Genomic DNA, 20241 nt, shown 5'->3' on the forward strand with positions numbered 1-20241 from the left:
GGCTCAACATCAGCCTTGAACCTTTCGCCTTACACTTGATAATATCAGCCCACATGCTCACTCCAGGGCCCTTTTCCTTGACAAACCATCAAGTACATCTCAACAAGAGTCCCAGTGTAGTGGGAGTGGCCGGATCCCTTTCTGAAGGGAGACACGAACATCATCTCCATTGAACAAAGGTGCACTGTCAACAAGTGGGGGGTGGGGTGATGCGTTGCCGTTACAACTGATAGATATGGGGCAGGTGATGCGTTGCTGTTACAACTGATAGATATGGGGGCAGGTGATGCGTTGCTGTTACAACTTATAGATATGGGGCAGGTGATGCGTTGCTGTTACAACTGATAGATATGGGGGCAGGTGATGCGTTGCCGTTACAACTGATAGATATGGGGCAGGTGATGCGTTGCTGTTACAACTGATAGATATGGGGCGGGTGATGCGTTGCTGTTACAACTGATAGATATGGGGGCAGGTGATGCGTTGCCGTTACAACTGATAGATATGGGGCAGGTGATGCGTTGCTGTTACAACTGATAGATTTGGGGGCGGGTTATGCGTTGCTGTTACAACTGATAGATGTGGGGGCCGATGATGCGTTGCTGTTACAACTGATAGATATGGGGGCAGGTGATGCGTTGCTGTTACAACTGATAGACTTGGGGGCGGGTGATGCGTTGCTGTTACAACTGATAGATATGGGGGCAGGTGATGCGTTGCTGTTACAACTGATAGATGTGGGGGCGGGTAATTCGTTGCTGTTACAACTGATAGGGGCGGATGATGCGTTGCTGTTACAATTGATAGATGTGGTGGCGAGTGATGCGTTGCTGTTACAACTGATAGATATGGGGCGGGTGATGCGTTGCTGTTTCAACTGATAGATATGGGGGCAGGTGATGCTTTGCCGTTACAACTGATAGATATGGGGCAGGTGATGCGTTGCTGTTACAACTGATAGATTTGGGGGCAGGTGATGCGTTGCTGTTACAACTGATAGATATGGGGCGGGTGATGCGTTGCTGTTACAACTGATAGATATGGGGGCATGTGATGCGTTGCCGTTACAACTGATAGATATGGGGCAGGTGATGCGTTGCTGTTACAACTGATAGATTTGGGGACGGGTTATGCGTTGCTGTTACAACTGATAGATGTGGGGGCGGATGATGCGTTGCTGTTACAACTGATAGATATGGGGGCAGGTGATGCGTTGCTGTTACAACTGATAGACTTGGGGGCGGGTGATGCGTTGCTGTTACAACTGATAGATATGGGGGCAGGTGATGCGTTGCTGTTACAACTGATTGATGTGGGGGCGGGTAATTCGTTGCTGTTACAACTGATAGGGGCGGATGATGCGTTGCTGTTACAATTGATAAATGTGGTGGCGGGTGATACGTTGCTGTTACAACTGATAGATGTGTGGGCGGGTGATGTGTTGCTGTTACAACTGATGCGGGCGGGTGATGCGTCGATGTTACAACTGATGCGGGGCGGGTGATGCGTTGCTGTTACACCTCATAGATGTGGGGGCGGGTGATGCGTTGCTGTTACAACTCATAGATGTGGGGGCGGGTGTTGCGTTGCTGTTACAACAGATAGATGTGAGGCAGGGTGATGCATTGCTGTTACAACTGATAAATGTAAGGCGGGGTGATGCATTGCTGTCACAACTGATAGATATGGGGGGTGAGGTGATGCATTGCTGTTATAACCGATAGATGTGGGGCGGGGTGATACGTTGCTGTTACAACTGATAGATGCGGGGTAGGTAATGCGTTGCTGTTAAAACTGATAGATGCGGGCGGGTTGCTGTGTTGCTGTTACAACTCATAGATGTAAGGCGGGATGATGCATTGCTGTTATAACTGATAGATATGGGGGGTTGGGTGATGCACTGCTGTTATAACTGATAGATGTGGGGCAGGGTGATGCGTGACTGTTACAACTGATAGATGCGGGGCAGGTAATGCGTTGCTGTTACAACTGATAGATGCGGGGCGGGTGATGTGTTGCTGTTACAACTCATAGATGTAAGGCGGGGTGATGCATTGCTGTTATAACTGATAGATATGGGGGTGGGGTGATGCATTGCTGTTACAACTGATAGATGTGGGGCAGGGTGATGCGTTGCTGTTACAACTGATAGATATGGGGCGGGTGATGCGTTGCTGTTACAACTGATAGATATGGGGGCAGGTGATGCGTTGCCGTTACAACTGATAGATATGGGGCAGGTGATGCGTTGCTGTTACAACTGATAGATTTGGGGGCGGGTTATGCGTTGCTGTTACAACTGATAGATGTGGGGGCCGATGATGCGTTGCTGTTACAACTGATAGATATGGGGGCAGGTGATGCGTTGCTGTTACAACTGATAGACTTGGGGGCGGGTGATGCGTTGCTGTTACAACTGATAGATATGGGGGCAGGTGATGCGTTGCTGTTACAATTGATAGATGTGGTGGCGGGTGATGCGTTGCTGTTACAACTGATAGATATGGGGCGGGTGATGCGTTGCTGTTTCAACTGATAGATATGGGGGCAGGTGATGCTTTGCCGTTACAACTGATAGATATGGGGCAGGTGATGCGTTGCTGTTACAACTGATAGATTTGGGGGCAGGTGATGCGTTGCTGTTACAACTGATAGATATGGGGCGGGTGATGCGTTGCTGTTACAACTGATAGATATGGGGGCATGTGATGCGTTGCCGTTACAACTGATAGATATGGGGCAGGTGATGCGTTGCTGTTACAACTGATAGATTTGGGGACGGGTTATGCGTTGCTGTTACAACTGATAGATGTGGGGGCGGATGATGCGTTGCTGTTACAACTGATAGATATGGGGGCAGGTGATGCGTTGCTGTTACAACTGATAGACTTGGGGGCGGGTGATGCGTTGCTGTTACAACTGATAGATATGGGGGCAGGTGATGCGTTGCTGTTACAACTGATTGATGTGGGGGCGGGTAATTCGTTGCTGTTACAACTGATAGGGGCGGATGATGCGTTGCTGTTACAATTGATAAATGTGGTGGCGGGTGATACGTTGCTGTTACAACTGATAGATGTGTGGGCGGGTGATGTGTTGCTGTTACAACTGATGCGGGCGGGTGATGCGTCGATGTTACAACTGATGCGGGGCGGGTGATGCGTTGCTGTTACACCTCATAGATGTGGGGGCGGGTGATGCGTTGCTGTTACAACTCATAGATGTGGGGGCGGGTGTTGCGTTGCTGTTACAACAGATAGATGTGAGGCAGGGTGATGCATTGCTGTTACAACTGATAAATGTAAGGCGGGGTGATGCATTGCTGTCACAACTGATAGATATGGGGGGTGAGGTGATGCATTGCTGTTATAACCGAAAGATGTGGGGCGGGGTGATACGTTGCTGTTACAACTGATAGATGCGGGGTAGGTAATGCGTTGCTGTTAAAACTGATAGATGCGGGCGGGTTGCTGTGTTGCTGTTACAACTCATAGATGTAAGGCGGGATGATGCATTGCTGTTATAACTGATAGAAATGGGGGGTTGGGTGATGCACTGCTGTTATAACTGATAGATGTGGGGCAGGGTGATGCGTGACTGTTACAACTGATAGATGCGGGGCAGGTAATGCGTTGCTGTTACAACTGATAGATGCGGGGCGGGTGATGTGTTGCTGTTACAACTCATAGATGTAAGGCGGGGTGATGCATTGCTGTTATAACTGATAGATATGGGGGTGGGGTGATGCATTGCTGTTACAACTGATAGATGTGGGGCAGGGTGATGCGTTGCTGTTACAACTGATAGATGCGGGGTAGGTAATGCGTTGCTGTTAAAACTGATAGATGCGGGCGGGTTGCTGTGTTGCTGTTACAACTGATAGATGCGGGGCGGGGTGATGCGTTGCTGTTACAATTGATAGATGTTTGTATTAGCAGTTACTCACGAATGTTTGATTTTCCTTGTTCAAGATAAGACACACCTTTGTTTTAACAAAAAAAAACTATTCACCAGGACCACCAAGTTGCTTAATAGAATGCACTGTCTATTGGTATTAACATGAAATACAAAGATATTTCATCATCATTGCTTGGACCATCTTGGTGAAATCCTTCCAGTGAGCGTCTGCCCCATACCTTGCCAACAAATTCCCTGTTAGTTGGGAACCTCCACCTACTCGCCAGGGCAGAACAGGCCATTTAGGTTATTGGGCATTTCTGCAAAGGTCCGAAACCACCGGAGGCAGTTTTTTTGGAAGCCCATGACGACTCCTGTCATGCTTTTCAGGTCGGCGGGGTTTATGGCCGGAGGCAAAGCGGAAGTGGACATAAAGAGAGGGAGAGAGAAAGAACAAAAGAGGGAGAGAGAGAGAAGTGGGGCTGTTTTTTTACATTTTTTCTAGGGTTGCTTTTGGTTCCCATTCAGGCCCTGATAATCACAGAGCAAGAGGAACACATGCCAGAACCTGCCCTCACACAATGGGTGGAGCTCGCCTTCTTTCTTCCTATTCCATACAGTGGTGATTTCCTTCTAGATGAGTCCCTATGGAGGCAACACAGACAGATCATCTGTAAGAAGCTTTATGCTGCCGATGCTGCCCTGGAGCCAGTCTGTGAGATAGTCTATCGGCCGAAAGTAACCCTATGGCTCCTTGTGGGCAGCCCCTTCCAGCTCTTTAAACACACAGTCTGGCACGTGCTCAACTACTGCTTGCATCGCATGCCAATTGTTCCTTTCCCCTTCATGGCAAACCAAAGCAGTATGTATGTAGGTGTGAACACATGAAAGCACCTTGAAACATTCACCCTTGGAAATGGCCACTCAGCCAATCATCTTCCAGTGGGTTATGGAAAACAACAGAGCTGAGAGATGCTTTACGTCAAGGATGTCCAAAATTGGTTGATCTAGTCCAGTTTATTCCGATTACTCTGAGGGGTCGAGAACAGCACCTCTGTCCAAATTGATAGTGAACTTCAAGCCATCGTGAGGCGATGCGGCTGGGACCCACATCTCTCTTCTTGCAATGTCTCAAAGTAGCGACCTTTTAACAAGCAGAGCCAGCTCTAGTCACAGAGATACGCCGTGTGAAGAATGGTCAGGTATTATTGGGTGAAAAGGCACCTGTATTGATAGATTGCCTCCACGTGTGCCCAACTTCAAAAATTCAAACCTGGCATTTGGAATGGAGCATGGTGGGCAAGGACATGTAATGCTGCACTGTGGGAGGAGTGTGAAATGTAACCACAACATCAGTAAAGAGAAGGCGGCGTGCAGTCGGTGAAAGTGAGATTTACAAGGGTCTCCTCTTGCACTTAAGCAGGACAGCTGTGTAAACAGCATGAGGGAAAGGGTCTGTTGGCAAAGGGGTTCTCCTTCAGGACAGCACTGGGTTCAAAGTTGTTGATTCCCTAAACGAACATAAACCAGCGAGAGATGTAGAGCGGCTACTTAACACTGAGCTCCAGTCGGACATGGAAGTATGAGGTGTTCTGGACTCATGGGCCAACTGTATGATGCCTTTGTACCGCAGCAGACTTCATCCTCGAACACCCTCAATCCCTGAGCTTACATTACTTCTGCTGTGAGGCCCGCGCGTCTACAGATAGCTCAACTAAAAGGGCGGACTATACACAGAGCATGCTCTTTTCACTTACGCCCATCCATGCTTTGCAGCACGGCGAAATTACCACTCACCTCCTTCAATACACATGTGTAAAAAAAAAATAACAATAAGTGAAGGAGCCCAGACATTTCCATCAGAGAAATAGAGCTACATGGGATCATCTTTCTAGAATTTGCTCAAAATATTACTTTTTAAATAGTAATGAATCATGAATAATATGTGATGAACCATTAACTGTTATGTAGCACCAGGCCGCTTAATTGCATGCATTCCTCTGTACGAGAAACCTATAACATAACACTGATAGTTTTTCTCTCCATATATAATGAATATACTGCATGCAATTTGCCACTGCCAAGTTGCAATAGACATCACCCCCAGGTCCACCCTTGACCCCCATCACGCACTGAATGCCACAGTTCACTGCTACTGATCCAACATGGCATAACAGCACAGTTAAACAGTTTCCCTCCTGTCAATCATCAATGTTAAAACCGGTAGTAACTCTGTGAAGACGCCCACAACGACGAAACATACATCTATATATTTAAGACAATGATAAAAACATATATCAACATGTTCCAGTGTCATCTGTAATACAATGTCACAGACTGAGCTGATAATGTCCCCCATGGTCCCAGAACGTGAACATCTGTAATATAATAACAAAAAGTACTGAACAGTTCTCATACTAGTGCAGTGAAAAGTCACAAACAGATTGGAAGCGTGACTGACACATTAAATAGTGGACTCTGTCTAGCCTGACATACAGTTTCCTTTAAAAAAAACACCTTTAATGTGTACTTTATGAAATTCCATCCACACACACACAAACGCATGCATTAGGTTTCCCAACGTGTGCCCAGTTTGCTGCCCAGATAAAATGCTCCCAGCAGCATGCTATCGCTTATATTTCTCAGAAGCACGTGGCTACTATCAATGAACAGTGAATATTGTCAAATTAAAAAGAAACAGGAGATTTCATAGCCCTGGGATAGAATATGTTAAAGCGGACAGTGGTGAAACAGCAATGGTGGCTGCTAAAGCTTGAAGAGAGCGATTCACTCTGCACGTGCCCACAATCGACGTCCCAGAATAAATAAACCCGCTACGTGTGTGCACGCCTGGATTAGGCGCACGCGCCCCTTCCGCAATCAAGCAACGTGCTAGACATGTCTGCTGGGAGATCTGCTGAGGAGAAGACAAGCCAGACTGAAAAACACCACCCAAAAGGCATGGCAGGAGAACAAAGATGGCTGACATTCCATGTGAAACAGGATTAAAAAAAACACAACACATCAGGCTGAAATCGCGGCGGGAAAGCAAGTTTCTAGGGCACAAACAGCGTTTTTGGATCCATGAAATCATATCACGCTTGCACGTGAATCTCTGAAACATCTGTCTTGCAAAACTGTAAAAGTTTTTTTCCTGGCACAATCGAAAACGCCCTCTACAATACACAGAGTCCCAAACACATCAAAAACGGTGTAGATGCACAAGCCACGAGTCGATAATAATGAGAGGTGTGCACCCTGAGCAATAGAAAGCTTTTAACACCACACTCTCCCCACAGACACACGGACAATTGTCCCTTTGGCTTGTCATGTGAGTGACGGACAGCCAGTGTACCTCCTCGCCCTCTACACCCAAGCTTTGAAAATTGTCATTATCCTGCCTGCTTTGTTTTCCTTAATTGTGGCGCGGAAATAGGCGCAGAATATCGCGACACTACACCGGTAGACTGTTCCACCCATTCTTAAGAAATTGCATTAGCATGCTATTGTAACTCAGCACGTCTGTAAATTAATCCAAAATATTTAGGTATATCAAAGAACTGGAGCTAAAGGGGATAAAGTAAATTGCCCAGGATCACTCAATCTGTTTGAGTGGGAAGCCGGGATTACAACTCTGGTTTCCATGTTGCACAGTTAACAACTTAATCATTGAAGCGCAACTCCTCCCACAAAGGGCATGGTTTCCGTCTGCCCTTTCTTTATTGTTATGTCTAGGGTGGTACGTGGCAGGGGAGATGTTTTTCTTTTTTAAATGAATCCCGGTCAACCGTGCTGCAGTGTGCGCCGGGAACGCAGAACCAAGTGGTTTCACAGGTGTAAGTTCTGGAACATTGCACACGAATGAAACTTCAAGGGTGGCTGTGAAACCCGTTGCCTGTCGTACAAACTGTTTCTCCCGGTGAAATCTGCCATTTCCTCCTGTTCTTCGCGTTCAAAATGACACTGCCTGTACATTATGATTTTAGCCTGATATTTTACTTGGAACCACCAGGGCTTACAAGTGTGCGCCCCTCTGAGACAAATATGCGCTCACCTACACTGTGCGTCTGTCTGTGCCTTGAATAAACGCCTGTAGAAAGCTCTGCGGTGTGCAGGCAGTCACCATAGGGAACACATCGCTCGTACTTTACAGCGAATATGTCCAGACGCAGGCGAACGTCTCCATTTCCAAGAAAATCCATGCGGCGAGAAAACAGCCATTTCCACCTGTTTGTCCTAGGAAGTGCTATTTCTAACGAGTGTTGGATATTTTCATGGCAGCTTTCCTATGAGCCGCGGAAATAAATGCACATGGAAGTGCAGAGTGCAGACAGCTAGTATTTCTTGGATGGCTGATTTCTCCCCTTGGAGACCACATACCCGCAGTTCCTCAGCAAACCACCTGCCTGATGCCCCACTGTTTAGGAAAACAATGCAGTTTATAAGTTCTCGTTCATAACAAGAGTACGTGGTTATTAAAAAAATATAAAGAAACAGATGCATCTAAACACTGGAAGGTCCCAGAAAGTGAGGTAGCGAGGTAGAGAGAGACGCACATAGAGAGCAAGACAGAAGGAAGGAGAGATAGATAGAAAACGGAGGGAGAGATATTTTGACGTTCTTAAGAGATTATACACACTGGTCTGCGTAGCCATGAAGTAAGTATCAACATTTTTTTTGAACATTTTTCTACGAATTCGGAGCGTTTTATTCGAACAAAAACGTGTCCAAAACAAGAAATCATTGTGCGCACAGTGGCAATAATATCTGGACAATGTTTGCATAATGTTGTCACTTGGTCCAATATAAGGTATCAAATCATTTAACGTTAGGGCTGCGTGTCAAAAATGCTTAGAGGTCTCCTGCAGAAAACGGAACGCACGTTTTTGGTCACAAAGTAGCAACCATTTTAAAAAATAAGATCTGAGCCCCGCCTAAGGGATGATACAAAGAAATCAGGCAATTGGCGAAAGGCAAGGTGCAAGACTGCGGCTGTATAATGGGTTCCCCGATGGAGGGGTCTGGGGTGTAGTCTCACTCGTCTGCTGCTTTCCATGCTCAGTACAGGGTCCCTCAGGCTGAAAAGCATCTCTAGGCAGAGTAGACAAGATGCACAGGGGCGCCGAGGCTCGTGTAGTTAGTTACCTGTGAATCCTCCAGTGCCTGGGGCAGCAGGTGGCCGCAGGCGTCACGCTTGCTGCTGTGCTCCCCTCCGAGGCTCAGCAAGAGCTCTCTGAGCGCGTGGGCAGCGATGTCTGCAGATCCCTATTCGCGTGGGCTACCCTAGCGCTGTGCCTCTCAGTCTCCCTCGCTCCAGCACCTTCAGCTGCGAACAGCTCCCTCTACCCGACCTGGCCCCGCCCCCTTCGGCGCGTGCCAGACAGAGCGTCACCCCATTGGCCACGCCCACCCGGCCTCGCGCGTGTACGGGGACGCTTGCGAGGTGAGGGTAAAGCGTGCGCGCGCTCTCTGTCCGCCTCAAACCTACCGCACTTTGTCTCCGACGCAGCCCTCGCAGAGTTTGGGCACATCAAAGATTGCGGCCATCTTTGAAAAGATAATATTGATATAAACTAGCTTAAGCGTAGGTAAAAACTCCTGCTGTTTCAAGACTTGATTGGAAATGTTCACAAATAGTCCAAAGAAACATTTCTTTACAAATAACGTAATAACATACTTTTTTAAATAACTCGTTTTATGTTCTAAGCATTGAGCAAGATTATTTTCAAATATTGTAAAATCGATATTTATATTACTCTGTCTATGTATATACATATTCATTTTTCACGGTTTTCACAATTACAATGCAAGACTATAGTTCAGTTCAAGGTAACAATGGCTATCCCGACTTGCTGTGCTGCTTTGTTTGTCTGCGTCACCGGAAGTGTACTTCCGTTTCCATGACAGCAAGTACGGTAAGCGTGCGATTCCAGACCCATTTCTTATTAACGTGTTTCTTGAGCGAATGTCAATATGTCATGGATATCAGTCATTAAGGGATTCAGGTGTTATAAATGGCAGTGTTTCAGGCAAACCGGGAGCCGCATGCTGTGTTGGTATTTGACCGTACATAGCTACAACTTTGCAATGTCGTACAAACGCCAGGCACCCATACATGTGATGGACTTTTACATATGCAATTAAATATGTTCTGTTCAGGGACTTGCTCGCTCCAACCAACGGCGCAGCGCATTATTGTACCTTCGTGCGCATAATTGACCCCCCCCCCCCCATACAGCATCATTTCTATCACAGTGCCATTTAGTTATTTAGTGCATTTTTATAAAGCGCGGACATTAACCAAAGGTGTCAGAGCGCTGTACAACAGAACCAGTTACGTTACAAGAGTAAAGTGTTAGACAATAGAACAATATAAAGATAAAAAGGAGACTTAAAAGGACGGGTACACAAACACAAAATCCAACACAGCACGCAAGGGTGAGGAATGTACAGGAAAAAATACAAATTTACAATGACGAGCGAACTTCCTAGAGGGGCCTGAGAATGAAAGTATTAGTTCTCAAAGTGTCTTTGGAAGAGAAGAGATTTGAGGTCTGTTTTGAAGATCCGGGTACAGGAGGTGGCACGGAGCAATGGGGGAAGTGAGTTCCAGATTCTCACCGCATTGCCTGAGAAAGATTGCGTCATCGGTCTTTCCCTTTTGAAGGAGCGGGGCTCAAGCAGAAGCTTTTCCGCATTGCAAGAAGGTCGAGATCCTCTGGACAATTTCAATTTATTTGCCAGGTAATGAGGGGAGAATGTGTGCAAGGCTTTGAGTGTGATGCAGGCAGTTTTGTAAATAGATGACTCGATCGGAAGCCATCGAAGAGAAGACAGGATAGGAGTGACGTGGTCGCTTCGTTTAGAAACCTGAAATGAAGCGAGCTGCTGAATGGAGGATGGATATGAGAGGGGAGAGGTGGGATTTGGGTAGGCCAGTCAGAAGAGAATTGCAATAATCCATTCTAGAGAGAACCAGCAATTGTACCAAGGTTTTTAAGTCTTTCTCCGGGAAGAACCAATGACTCCCCGCCAGAAGGCGCAACTGGTAACGTGCGTTTTTGGCAATAGAGTTGATGTGGGAGATTAGGTTAAGTCTTTTCTCAAGTATGACACATAGGGATTTAGCGCTGTAGACAATGATGGGTTTGTTGTCGAGTAAGTTCAGCTGATCCATCCAAGATTGAACAGGAGGAGGGGAGAGAGAGCTATAGAGGAGGACAAATTCAGTTTTGGCAGGATTTAGAATGAGTTGGTGAGCTAACATCCAGTTGTGAATAGAGTTGAGAGTGGAGTTGAGTAGTGAGAGATCGTGTGCGGAAGACACCTTGAGGTAGATTTGAGTGTCATCCGCATAAAGATGGTAATGGATCCCAGATTTACTTAGGAGGTTCCCTAATGGTTCTAGGTAGAGATTAAACAAAGTGGGTGCAAGGATAGAACCTTGAGGGACGCCTTGACCTTCAGCCAATGGAGATGAAAGATTGTTCGCTATCTTGATCATTTGGGATCTGTCTGAGAGGAATGAGGCAAACCATTTAAGCACTGTGCCATCCAATCCCATTCTCTGATGAAGAGTGTTGAGGAGGGTGTTATGATTAACAGTGTCAAAGGCTGCAGAGAGGTCTAGAAGAATCAGAAGACACGATTCCCCAGAGTCTAGTATATGCAGCGCATCATCAATCACTTGCAGCAGGGCTGTTTCAGTGCTGCAATTTGGGATGAAGCCAGACTGAAAAACATAGAGGAGATTATTGTCCATAATATGTAGGGAAAGTTGTTTCCCAACACATTTTTCTGTGATTTTCGAAAGAAAAGGGAGGTTGGTGATAGGGTGGAAGTTGTTGAGGTCGTTAGCATCAGCGGAGGGCTTTTTTTTAGAAGAGGGGTAACCTGTCCTGATTTGAGGGCAACTGGGAGGGAACCTTGACTGAGGAAGAGATTAACTAGCCTGGTCCAGTAAGAGAGAGTATGGGTATAGAAATCAATGGCAATGACACTAGGGATGGGGTCAGAAGAATGGTTGAAGGGTTTAGTTTCCAGGATGCATTTGAGGATTTCATCTTCCGAAATGACGTCAAAGGTCTGCCAAGTGACTAAGGATTTCCGCTCCTCAATGGGGGTGGGGTGGGTGACCTGATCCACCTGTGCTTTGACCTTTTCATCGAAGAATATAGCGAAATCTGCTGCTTTCTTTGTGGAATCCTCAGGCTTAATGGTTAGGGGAGAGCAGTTTGGGTTTTTGATGAGGTCAAAACGTTTTTGGGGTCTGTTTTTGGCTGAGTCAAGGAGGGATCTGAAATGAGATGCTTTTTCATGGAAGATGTGGTTGTGGTACTCGGATCTTGCTGAACGTAGAAGAGAGAGATTGGAGGTGGATGGAGATTTTCTCCAATGTTTCTCCAAGATTCTAAGGTTCTTCCTTTCATCGTAGAGAACTTTATTGAACCAAGGTGCTGAGGGGGTAGGTCTTTCCCTTTTGCTTTGGAGTGGAGCGACATTATTGATTTCGACTGCTAGGACTGAGAGGCACTGAGAGGTGAGATCATTGACATCCACATTAGGGTCTAGTCTAGGAAGTGACCGCATAGCAGAATCACAAAGAGTGTCAAGATCAATGTTTTTAGTGTTGCGGAACCAGGTAGTAGCTCTTTTAGGTTGGCCGAGAGATATCGCGTGCAATAGGTGAAAACGGAAGGGAATGAGGAAGTGGTCAGACCAGTCTACATTGATGGGGGGAGCAATAGTCAGCAGGTCTGCTTTGAATATAAAAAGGTCCAGAATTGAGCTCTTGGAGTGTGTAGTTTCCGAGCAATGTTGGACCAGATCATTGGCTGAGAGAAAGGTGGCAAGCTTGTTGGCAGCCGAGTCTTCCAAAGAGCCCCAGTGGAGATTGAAGTCACCCAGGAAGATCCGTCTGTGACTTTGAGAGAATTGGTCACTGATGAAGTCGGTGAGTTCCTCCCCAAAGGAAGGGCAGTTACCGGGCGGGTGGTAGATTGCATGAAATCTGAAGGGTGAGCCGTGATGTATTTGAAGTTCTAGGGAAAGGCATTCGAATGTACGGAAGAGGGTGGTAGGGAAGGCTTTAATTTGAAGGGAGTTTCTGAAGGTGATAGCGACACCGCCCCCAATTTTGTCTGTTCTGTCATTCCTGAGGATAGAGTAGTCAGGGGGTACCAGAAGTTCAAACAAAGTTTGGGAGGAGTCGTTAAACCAGGTCTCAGTGAGGAAGAACATGTCGAGATTGTGGTGGGTGATAGTGTCATAGATTTCTAGTTTGTGTTTGATTGCAGATCTGCAGTTGTGGAGCGAACAGTGCAGCTCTGACACAACTGTTTTGGTGATGGGTGTGTTAGGGCTGCTAAGGGAGCTAGGGATAAGATTCTTGAATGAGGGTGCCTGGTAAGCAGGGGGCTGGGAAGTTCTGACAGTGGAGATGGTCTGAATAGAGAACTGCGTAGAATTATTAGGAGAGGAAGGTGGAGGGGGAGTGACGTTGGTAGTCTTGTAGATGGCCAGTAAGTTGGTGATTTCTGCAGAGGACAGACTGTGGTTGGCTTTATTGGGGCGCGGGAGCAAGGAACTCCTCGGGAGGATATTAGGGAAGGGGTACATCTTGGCGCTTAAAAGTGAGATGGATGCTACAAGCTGGGAAATGGAAAAGATGAGAGAATCAAGCGTATTTTCCAGGGAGAGGAGGGCTGAGCACGGAGTATTGGGTGGCTTGATGGATAAGGGAGGGAGTGCAGAGGGTGAGCAAGGGTAGAGGGTGGGGAAAGATGGTGGTCAGTTGGAGTGGATGGTGATACAGTGGTGGGAAGATAAATATTTTTACTGGTGTTGAACAGAGGGGAGGAGTAGAGATCATAAATAGGAGGAGACAGTTGGGGAGTAGGAGGGGGTCAAGTGAAGGCCAAAGGTATGGGGTGAGGAGAGGGGGCTGTACAGGGGAGAGGGAGGGAGAGAGGACCGAGGAAGGCCAGAGGTATGGGGAGAAAAAGGAGGATGGTGTTGGACAGGTACTGTAAGCTATGAAAGGTGAATGTAGGGGGACAGGTAACAGGTGGAGTGGGGGGGATTGAGCTAGATGGTAATTGGGGGAGGAGTACGGGACTGCAAGGTCAGAGGGAGGGACGAGGAGGGAGACATGGTTGGGAAGCAAATGATGAGGAAGGGAGGTTGAAGAGAGATGGGAAGTGGAAGAGAAGAATTTAGGGTACGGGGACTGGAAAGAGCGGAAAGGGATGAGGTGAAAGGGGTAGGGAAGGGGGAAGGTAAGGGAAGTTGATCGGTAGACCAGGTTGTAAGAAAGGTGGAATAAGTAGGGGGGATGTGGGTTGGATTAGGGGGAGGCGAAAACATTGGAGTATCGGGCGGATGCAGGGTGGGGGAGGGGGAGTGGAGGCCGGAGGAAAGGCAGACGAGATAGGGGGAGGAACATATTGGGAAGGGGGAAGAGTGGGAGAGGAGGGAGCAAGAGCAGGGGGGAACAAGGTTAGGCCTGTGTCTCCCGGGAGAGCGGCCTGATGGTGTATCGGGGGCTCGGGGGGGGGGGGGGTGGAGAAAGGAGAGGAGCTAGAAGAAGCCATATTTTTCCAGTGCATTATTGTTTTGTTCAGTACTTAAAATGGGAAAAATACGTGCAGGCAGGGCTTTACGTGGGCCGGGTCTCAAAGGAGGTCTCGAAACGGGTCCCTATCGAGCTCTGTTTTGTGCCCTGCCACATGCAGTCCATTTTTAGGTCGAGCCTAGCGCAGCACTCATTCGCTGCTCTATGGGAATCTTCTTGTGAGGGCTCAAAACTTCCAGAGACTTCTCTGTGTGGGTCTGGCAACTCCCACACATTCCATTGGCCTTTGCGTGTGACTTTCAATAATGAAAGCATGCAATTGGCCAAAGACGGGTGCATGTCCTGCCTTTTCTCTAAACGTTCACTCCCACGGCGTTTGGGCTTGGGAGCGAGAAGTGGTGCACAGGCTGTCAGCTGCATTCCTGGTGTCTCAGGTTACACGTAACGCGCCGCGCAGTGCTTTCGCTTTTGCTTGTTTCCCTGTGAAACATGGTGGGCTGCTTTTCTTCGCTTATGTTGCCCCGAGGTACCAACAAAGAGCTGTAGTTGATATGAAAGCAACTCGTGCGCTGAAGTTTCTCACAGTCCCTCAGGTCCTTTCCACACCCAACCTTCCGTGCCTGGCAGCTAGGCGCCCGTTTATTTTATTAACTCCTCCGGGGCTATTGTTTTCGGTTCCCATTCTAATATTTCAAAACAGCGTTTGGAAAGAAATACCCCAGCGCTGCGCTTGACATAATAATGGCAGATTGTGTACTTTGCACGTGGCAATTCTCCCTTATTCTACCGTCCTTCCTGGGTAATAGGAAGCCAGGTGCTGTTGGAAGTCTGAAGAGGCGATGTAGTTGAAAGTGGACGCGCCGTTATTGGCAAAAGATAAACAAACACGCAATGCAGGCTTACCTTCAGCCTCATGCAAATAAAAAAACAGCAGATGTGGTGAAAGCGTGCTTCCCATTTCACAGAGACTTGAAGCATTAATCGGCGTTTTCCAGCACCCCTCGGAGCGCTAGACATCGGTGTCTGTCGGTTTCCCAAATATGATTAAAAGCTTTCTTCCACAGTCTTCGCTGTACAATTTGTTCTAACATGGCTGTTCTTGCAGCACCGCAGAAATACATTTCTGCGCTCAGGTGTGTGCGCGGGGAGGAGCAGGTTGCGTGTGGCTAAAGGCATTCTTGGCCAGCAGAGAGCAGCTAGGGCTCGCCAAGTGCTGTGCCTGGGGAGACAACTGCACAGACGGATCAGACAACGAAACATTTAAGTCTGCTTTTATTAATGTGGCTTCTTTGCCACATAATGCATTTCTCATGCCAAGTGGGAAGTTGGGAAATAGCACATTACGGTAATGTGTACCTGTTCCATAGATATAATTATTTGGTTTTCCAGAAAACAAATACATCTCTTGGGTCAGTTTCTCAGGTCAGAGGGTCTAATCATGATCAGGATGGATAGAGAGAAGGGAGAGGCTTTCTGCGGAGTGTTACCTGCACCTGTTATTTACAGTGCTGCAACGACGATCGGCTGCGCACAAAGCGCTATCTAACATGGGTTGGGTGACCGAGGACATAATGAATTTAATATGGTTGGTTGAGTGTGTTCAGGAGGCATTCACTGACCTCGACTTCCTCTGAGATTCCTTCATCCGTCACGGGGGACACTTAGAAATTAGGATAGGGCTTGGTCAGCTTTTCTCGACAGCCTTCTGACTCTGCTCTGGTCCTATTGGCTTAGCAGGAATCACTCCCCTCCCCTTCGCCAGTCCATCCAAATGTAGTGTGTCCGAAGTAGTGGTGCTGCTTAATGTCCGTAACTAACTCCAGCCGCACCCCCTACTTGCCAATCTAATCCAGTGCACAGGTTCAAAAAGGTGCCTTGGGCGCCACACAACGCAAGGATTAGCAACCGGCTGAGGGACTGAACTCAGATTGACACGCTCTGTGCAGGGGTCTCCGGGAGGCAGGTTTTGGCTGTGCCTGTTCTACTCATGGCAGCCCCTGTGCAAGATCGCCAGGCAGGCCTAGGCTATAGGCAACTTTAAAGTCTTTGCAGGTCTTGGCCAACACTATCTATTTTTTCAACTTAGTCCCACCTCTCCCTGTTTCTTTTCCCCTAAGCCCCCTGTTTCTTTTCACCTAAACTCCCTATTTCTTTTCATCTCTTCCCTGTTCCTTTTCCACCCACCTCATTCTGTGTTTCGTTCCCCTCCAGACAAAGGAAAAAAGTGCTATTAGGTGGCCAGCACCGACCACTTTACACCCTTTTTAAATCATCCAGTTATCTATGTCCTGTTAGCCCCTCAAACCCAATTTCCAAAGCCAATATCTGTTCGCCCATAGGCGAGACCTATTGGCTTTGCCAATGCTTGTTTCCAGACTGCAGTGACAGCAGGCACATTGATGTGTGCGTACTCAAACTGCTCATTTCTCACTAGTGTGAGCGTGCTCACACTGCTCATTTCTCACTAGTATAGAAGTTACGGCATGATGTCATGCCAGGTGAGCTTTTTAGGGAAAGGGAAATCGTCTGGAGTCATTTTCTGTCTGGATTTCCCTTCTCTTTTTGAAACTCAGGAGCAGCAACATTGTTGTGGTGTCACCAGGGCTTTAAGTGGAAGCTTTTTCAATATTATATACAAGCCATAGTTGCTGCTTATTTATCTTATGCAACTAACAACCATGGACAAAACCAATAGTCCTGACTTCTTGTAGGTATGATGTTACTTGTTGTATCATATGTCTGGATGCAATCACAGAAACAGCAAAATATATGTCGGACGTCACACTATGCTAAGCACAGATTTTTAGCTTATGTGTTTTTAAGCCACACCCTTAATTACATTGGCCACACCCCTTTGCGAGAACCCCAATTTTTCATACCACTTAAAGCCATGCGTGCAGGTACTCACAAAATTAGGCTGCAGGCTAGGAGACTGGCCAGGGGATGTGGCTAGGGGGCGGAGCTAAAGGCAAACATTTAATGTGATCTAGATTTTCCTGGTGTGCCTTATTGAGACATTTTTTCTATTTTTAGAGTGTTCTTGTTGCTCTTACATGTACAAAAGAATACCTTTAATGTTTACTATATGTGCAGATTGCGTCTGCATAAATGTCACATAAATCACTATAGTTATGTGTCTGCATAAATGTCACATAAATCACTATAGTTAAGGACGTTTTTTACAAATTAATAATCAAGTTTGGGTACATAACCCTTAATACCATGCTTTAAAGAATAAAAACAGGTAAGCCCAACCTCTGAAAGAAATTGAGGCAGACCAATATTAGTCTGACAGGCAGTTGAGGCACAGCAATACAAAAGAGCAATACAAGGATTTGATGCTCCGAGAAAAGTCTAAAGTTCACTCGTCTATATATTAAGTAATCTAAATCTCCTAAATCAGAGTCCAAGCTAAGAGGATGGTTCTGTTCCCTAAAGAATCTAAAAAATCAGGGAATTTCCATAAAGGAAATTAGAACAAAGCAAGGAAAAATGAAGTAGGAAGGTGTCAGCATTTCAGAAGCTCGATCAAGAGTGTTCTATGTATCAGAGAATAAGTTTTTGCTTAAGCCACTCTTGGGAAAGAATCAAAGGTAACCATAGAGGTCTAAACCTCTCAATGTTAATGGGAAATTAGGGGAGGTGTCTGCAAAAGGTCTGCAAGAGAAAGTCTGCAAGGGGTACCTGAAAGAAGTCTGGAAGGGTTCTGAATTCAGACGGTGTAAACACAGAGTGTTGTTGATAACACCCCTTTGTATGCATCATCAGGGGCCAATTTTTCTCATTCATTTCTCAAATTGCATTTTGCAACATTAAGGTGAAATATGACACTGGACATGGGAACAACATCTTCTACTCATGTAAAGGATAGATCTTAACGTTGCTGAATAGGCCTTTCACTTGATGCTCTGGCTCCTCACGTTCTTTCGTCAAGGCCTTCTTCTCAGGCTCTCTCCTCTATCACTAGTACAGTGATGTATCTATTCTCAAACTAACAATGCACGTGAATACCTCCAAGAAATCTCACGATAGCACAAAATGGAAATCAGTATTTATGCAACATGGTGAAAAACAGGCCTAGGCAGGACAAGCTAAAGCATTCACTCAATGGCGCACATTTAAGAGGTGTGTGCACATTAAACGCAAATGAATATACGTTTCTACCGCCAACTCCTCAGCCACTACCGACCGTACTATGATCTTACACTAGGGGAGCCCCCCACACACCCAGTCCTCCATACGATATTACGAATGGGAGCCGGCCGCCACCTCACCACATGGCTGTATAAATCAATCAGGGAGTTGACACCTCCATTACTAGAACCCCTCCGGACTCTATGGGAGGGGGAGGTGGGACGGGCATTCCATGATAATGAGTGGGAAAGGGCACTCGAATTCCCCAAAAAAGTGTCCAGGATTGCCCGGTTCAAGAATATACAATTTTACATTCTACTTAGGGCCTTCTTGACACCAGCACGCCTACAGCGTTTTTACCCTGATACAACTTTCCTTTGCCCCCGCTGTCAGGCGCAAGACGCAGATTTCCACCATATGGCCTATCCGGATATCCAGACCTACTGGGCAGCTATCCACACGACCCTCCGCGATCTTACAGGACTCCCCCATCTGGCCACATGGGAGTGTTGCGCGCTGGGAATAATTGGCCGGAGGAAACGTCACAAAGTGCCCATACGTTTTGTCTCCTTAGCGCACCTACTGGCTAAATGCTGCATAGCTATGCATTGGTGCTCCCCTTCAGGCCCCCCGATTGCAGCATGGGTGGGGGCGGTGCTCAAATGGGCTGCAGCAGAGGAGAATGCCCTGCGGGAGGAGGAAGCGAAAGGCATACGTAAAAACCCAATATCCCTGGAATGGGCGCTCCTACTACATCAATTCAAACAGTCTCAGTCCCAGGATGATTCGAGCACAAGCACGACAACCCCTAATATCACACAGCCGACTACGGTACAAGCCCACGCAGGCGGAACCCCCCCCCCCCCCCCCGACAGTTCACACCTATCCGGGGACTGCTGGGCTCCCGCACCCACCATCCCGATTCATTCGCCTATACTGCAAGCCTGTATGTGCACCAATGTTCTCGGTGGGGAGAGGTAACCGTACCGCTACTTAGTTGCCTGAGGGACCATACGTACCCTAGCCTGACTACACCATCTGAAAGTCTATGACGACCCCTAGTTTGATTCCCACCCCCGGTTTGTTCTTTATTTGGCAAACACCTGCTATAACGCATACAGCATCCACATGAAGTTGAAGTAATTGTAAATGCCTATAATGATACCTGATTGGACATACATGTTTCATGTTAATGTGGTCAAATATCAATATGTAACACCTGTAATAATAAATGCCAATAAAAAGAAGTTTAAAAAAAAAATGAATATACGTTTCACATGTAACATACAGTAAATCTTTAGAATAATCATGAGCAAGTATGGCCAGGAACTACATTTAAATTAAATAAATCTGTAACATTAGTGTACACATTACATAAACATTTCAACATTTCAAGTGAAATCACAGTCTGTATACATGAGGATGGTTTCTATTTAGCTTGATAATCAATAAATGTTATTCAAGGTATTACACACCTTATGAAAGTCGGATTTCATCCTTATAGTAAGCACATTATCTCTTAACTAAAGATGGTTTATTTCATCAAGACTTCAAAGACTATATCAATCAGTTATGGTAAAAATACACAATGTGAGTAAACTATTGAATCCTACTGTGAATGCATTAGTTAATAGTAC

At 46.7% G+C, this 20241-nt stretch overlaps 2 protein-coding genes across 4 annotated transcripts in view; one reads left to right on the forward strand and one right to left on the reverse strand.

The window, feature by feature from the left end:
- The window catches only part of SMPD3 (sphingomyelin phosphodiesterase 3), a 1004685-nt gene extending 995453 nt beyond the window's left edge, over positions 1–9232 (reverse strand). For all 3 annotated transcript variants that reach the window (XM_085639465.1, XM_085639462.1, XM_085639463.1), the window contains exon 1: positions 9043–9232. The gene's annotated coding sequence lies outside the window, so the exon portion shown is untranslated. The remainder of the gene's footprint in view (positions 1–9042) is intronic.
- Positions 1–20241, forward strand: part of LOC146775937 (uncharacterized) — a 1457164-nt gene that overhangs the window by 442488 nt on the left and 994435 nt on the right. The window lies entirely within an intron of this gene.

The sequence above is a fragment of the Triturus cristatus genome, chromosome 12 (assembly GCF_964204655.1).
Source record: "Triturus cristatus chromosome 12, aTriCri1.1, whole genome shotgun sequence".
NCBI classification, from domain to species: domain Eukaryota; kingdom Metazoa; phylum Chordata; class Amphibia; order Caudata; family Salamandridae; genus Triturus; species Triturus cristatus.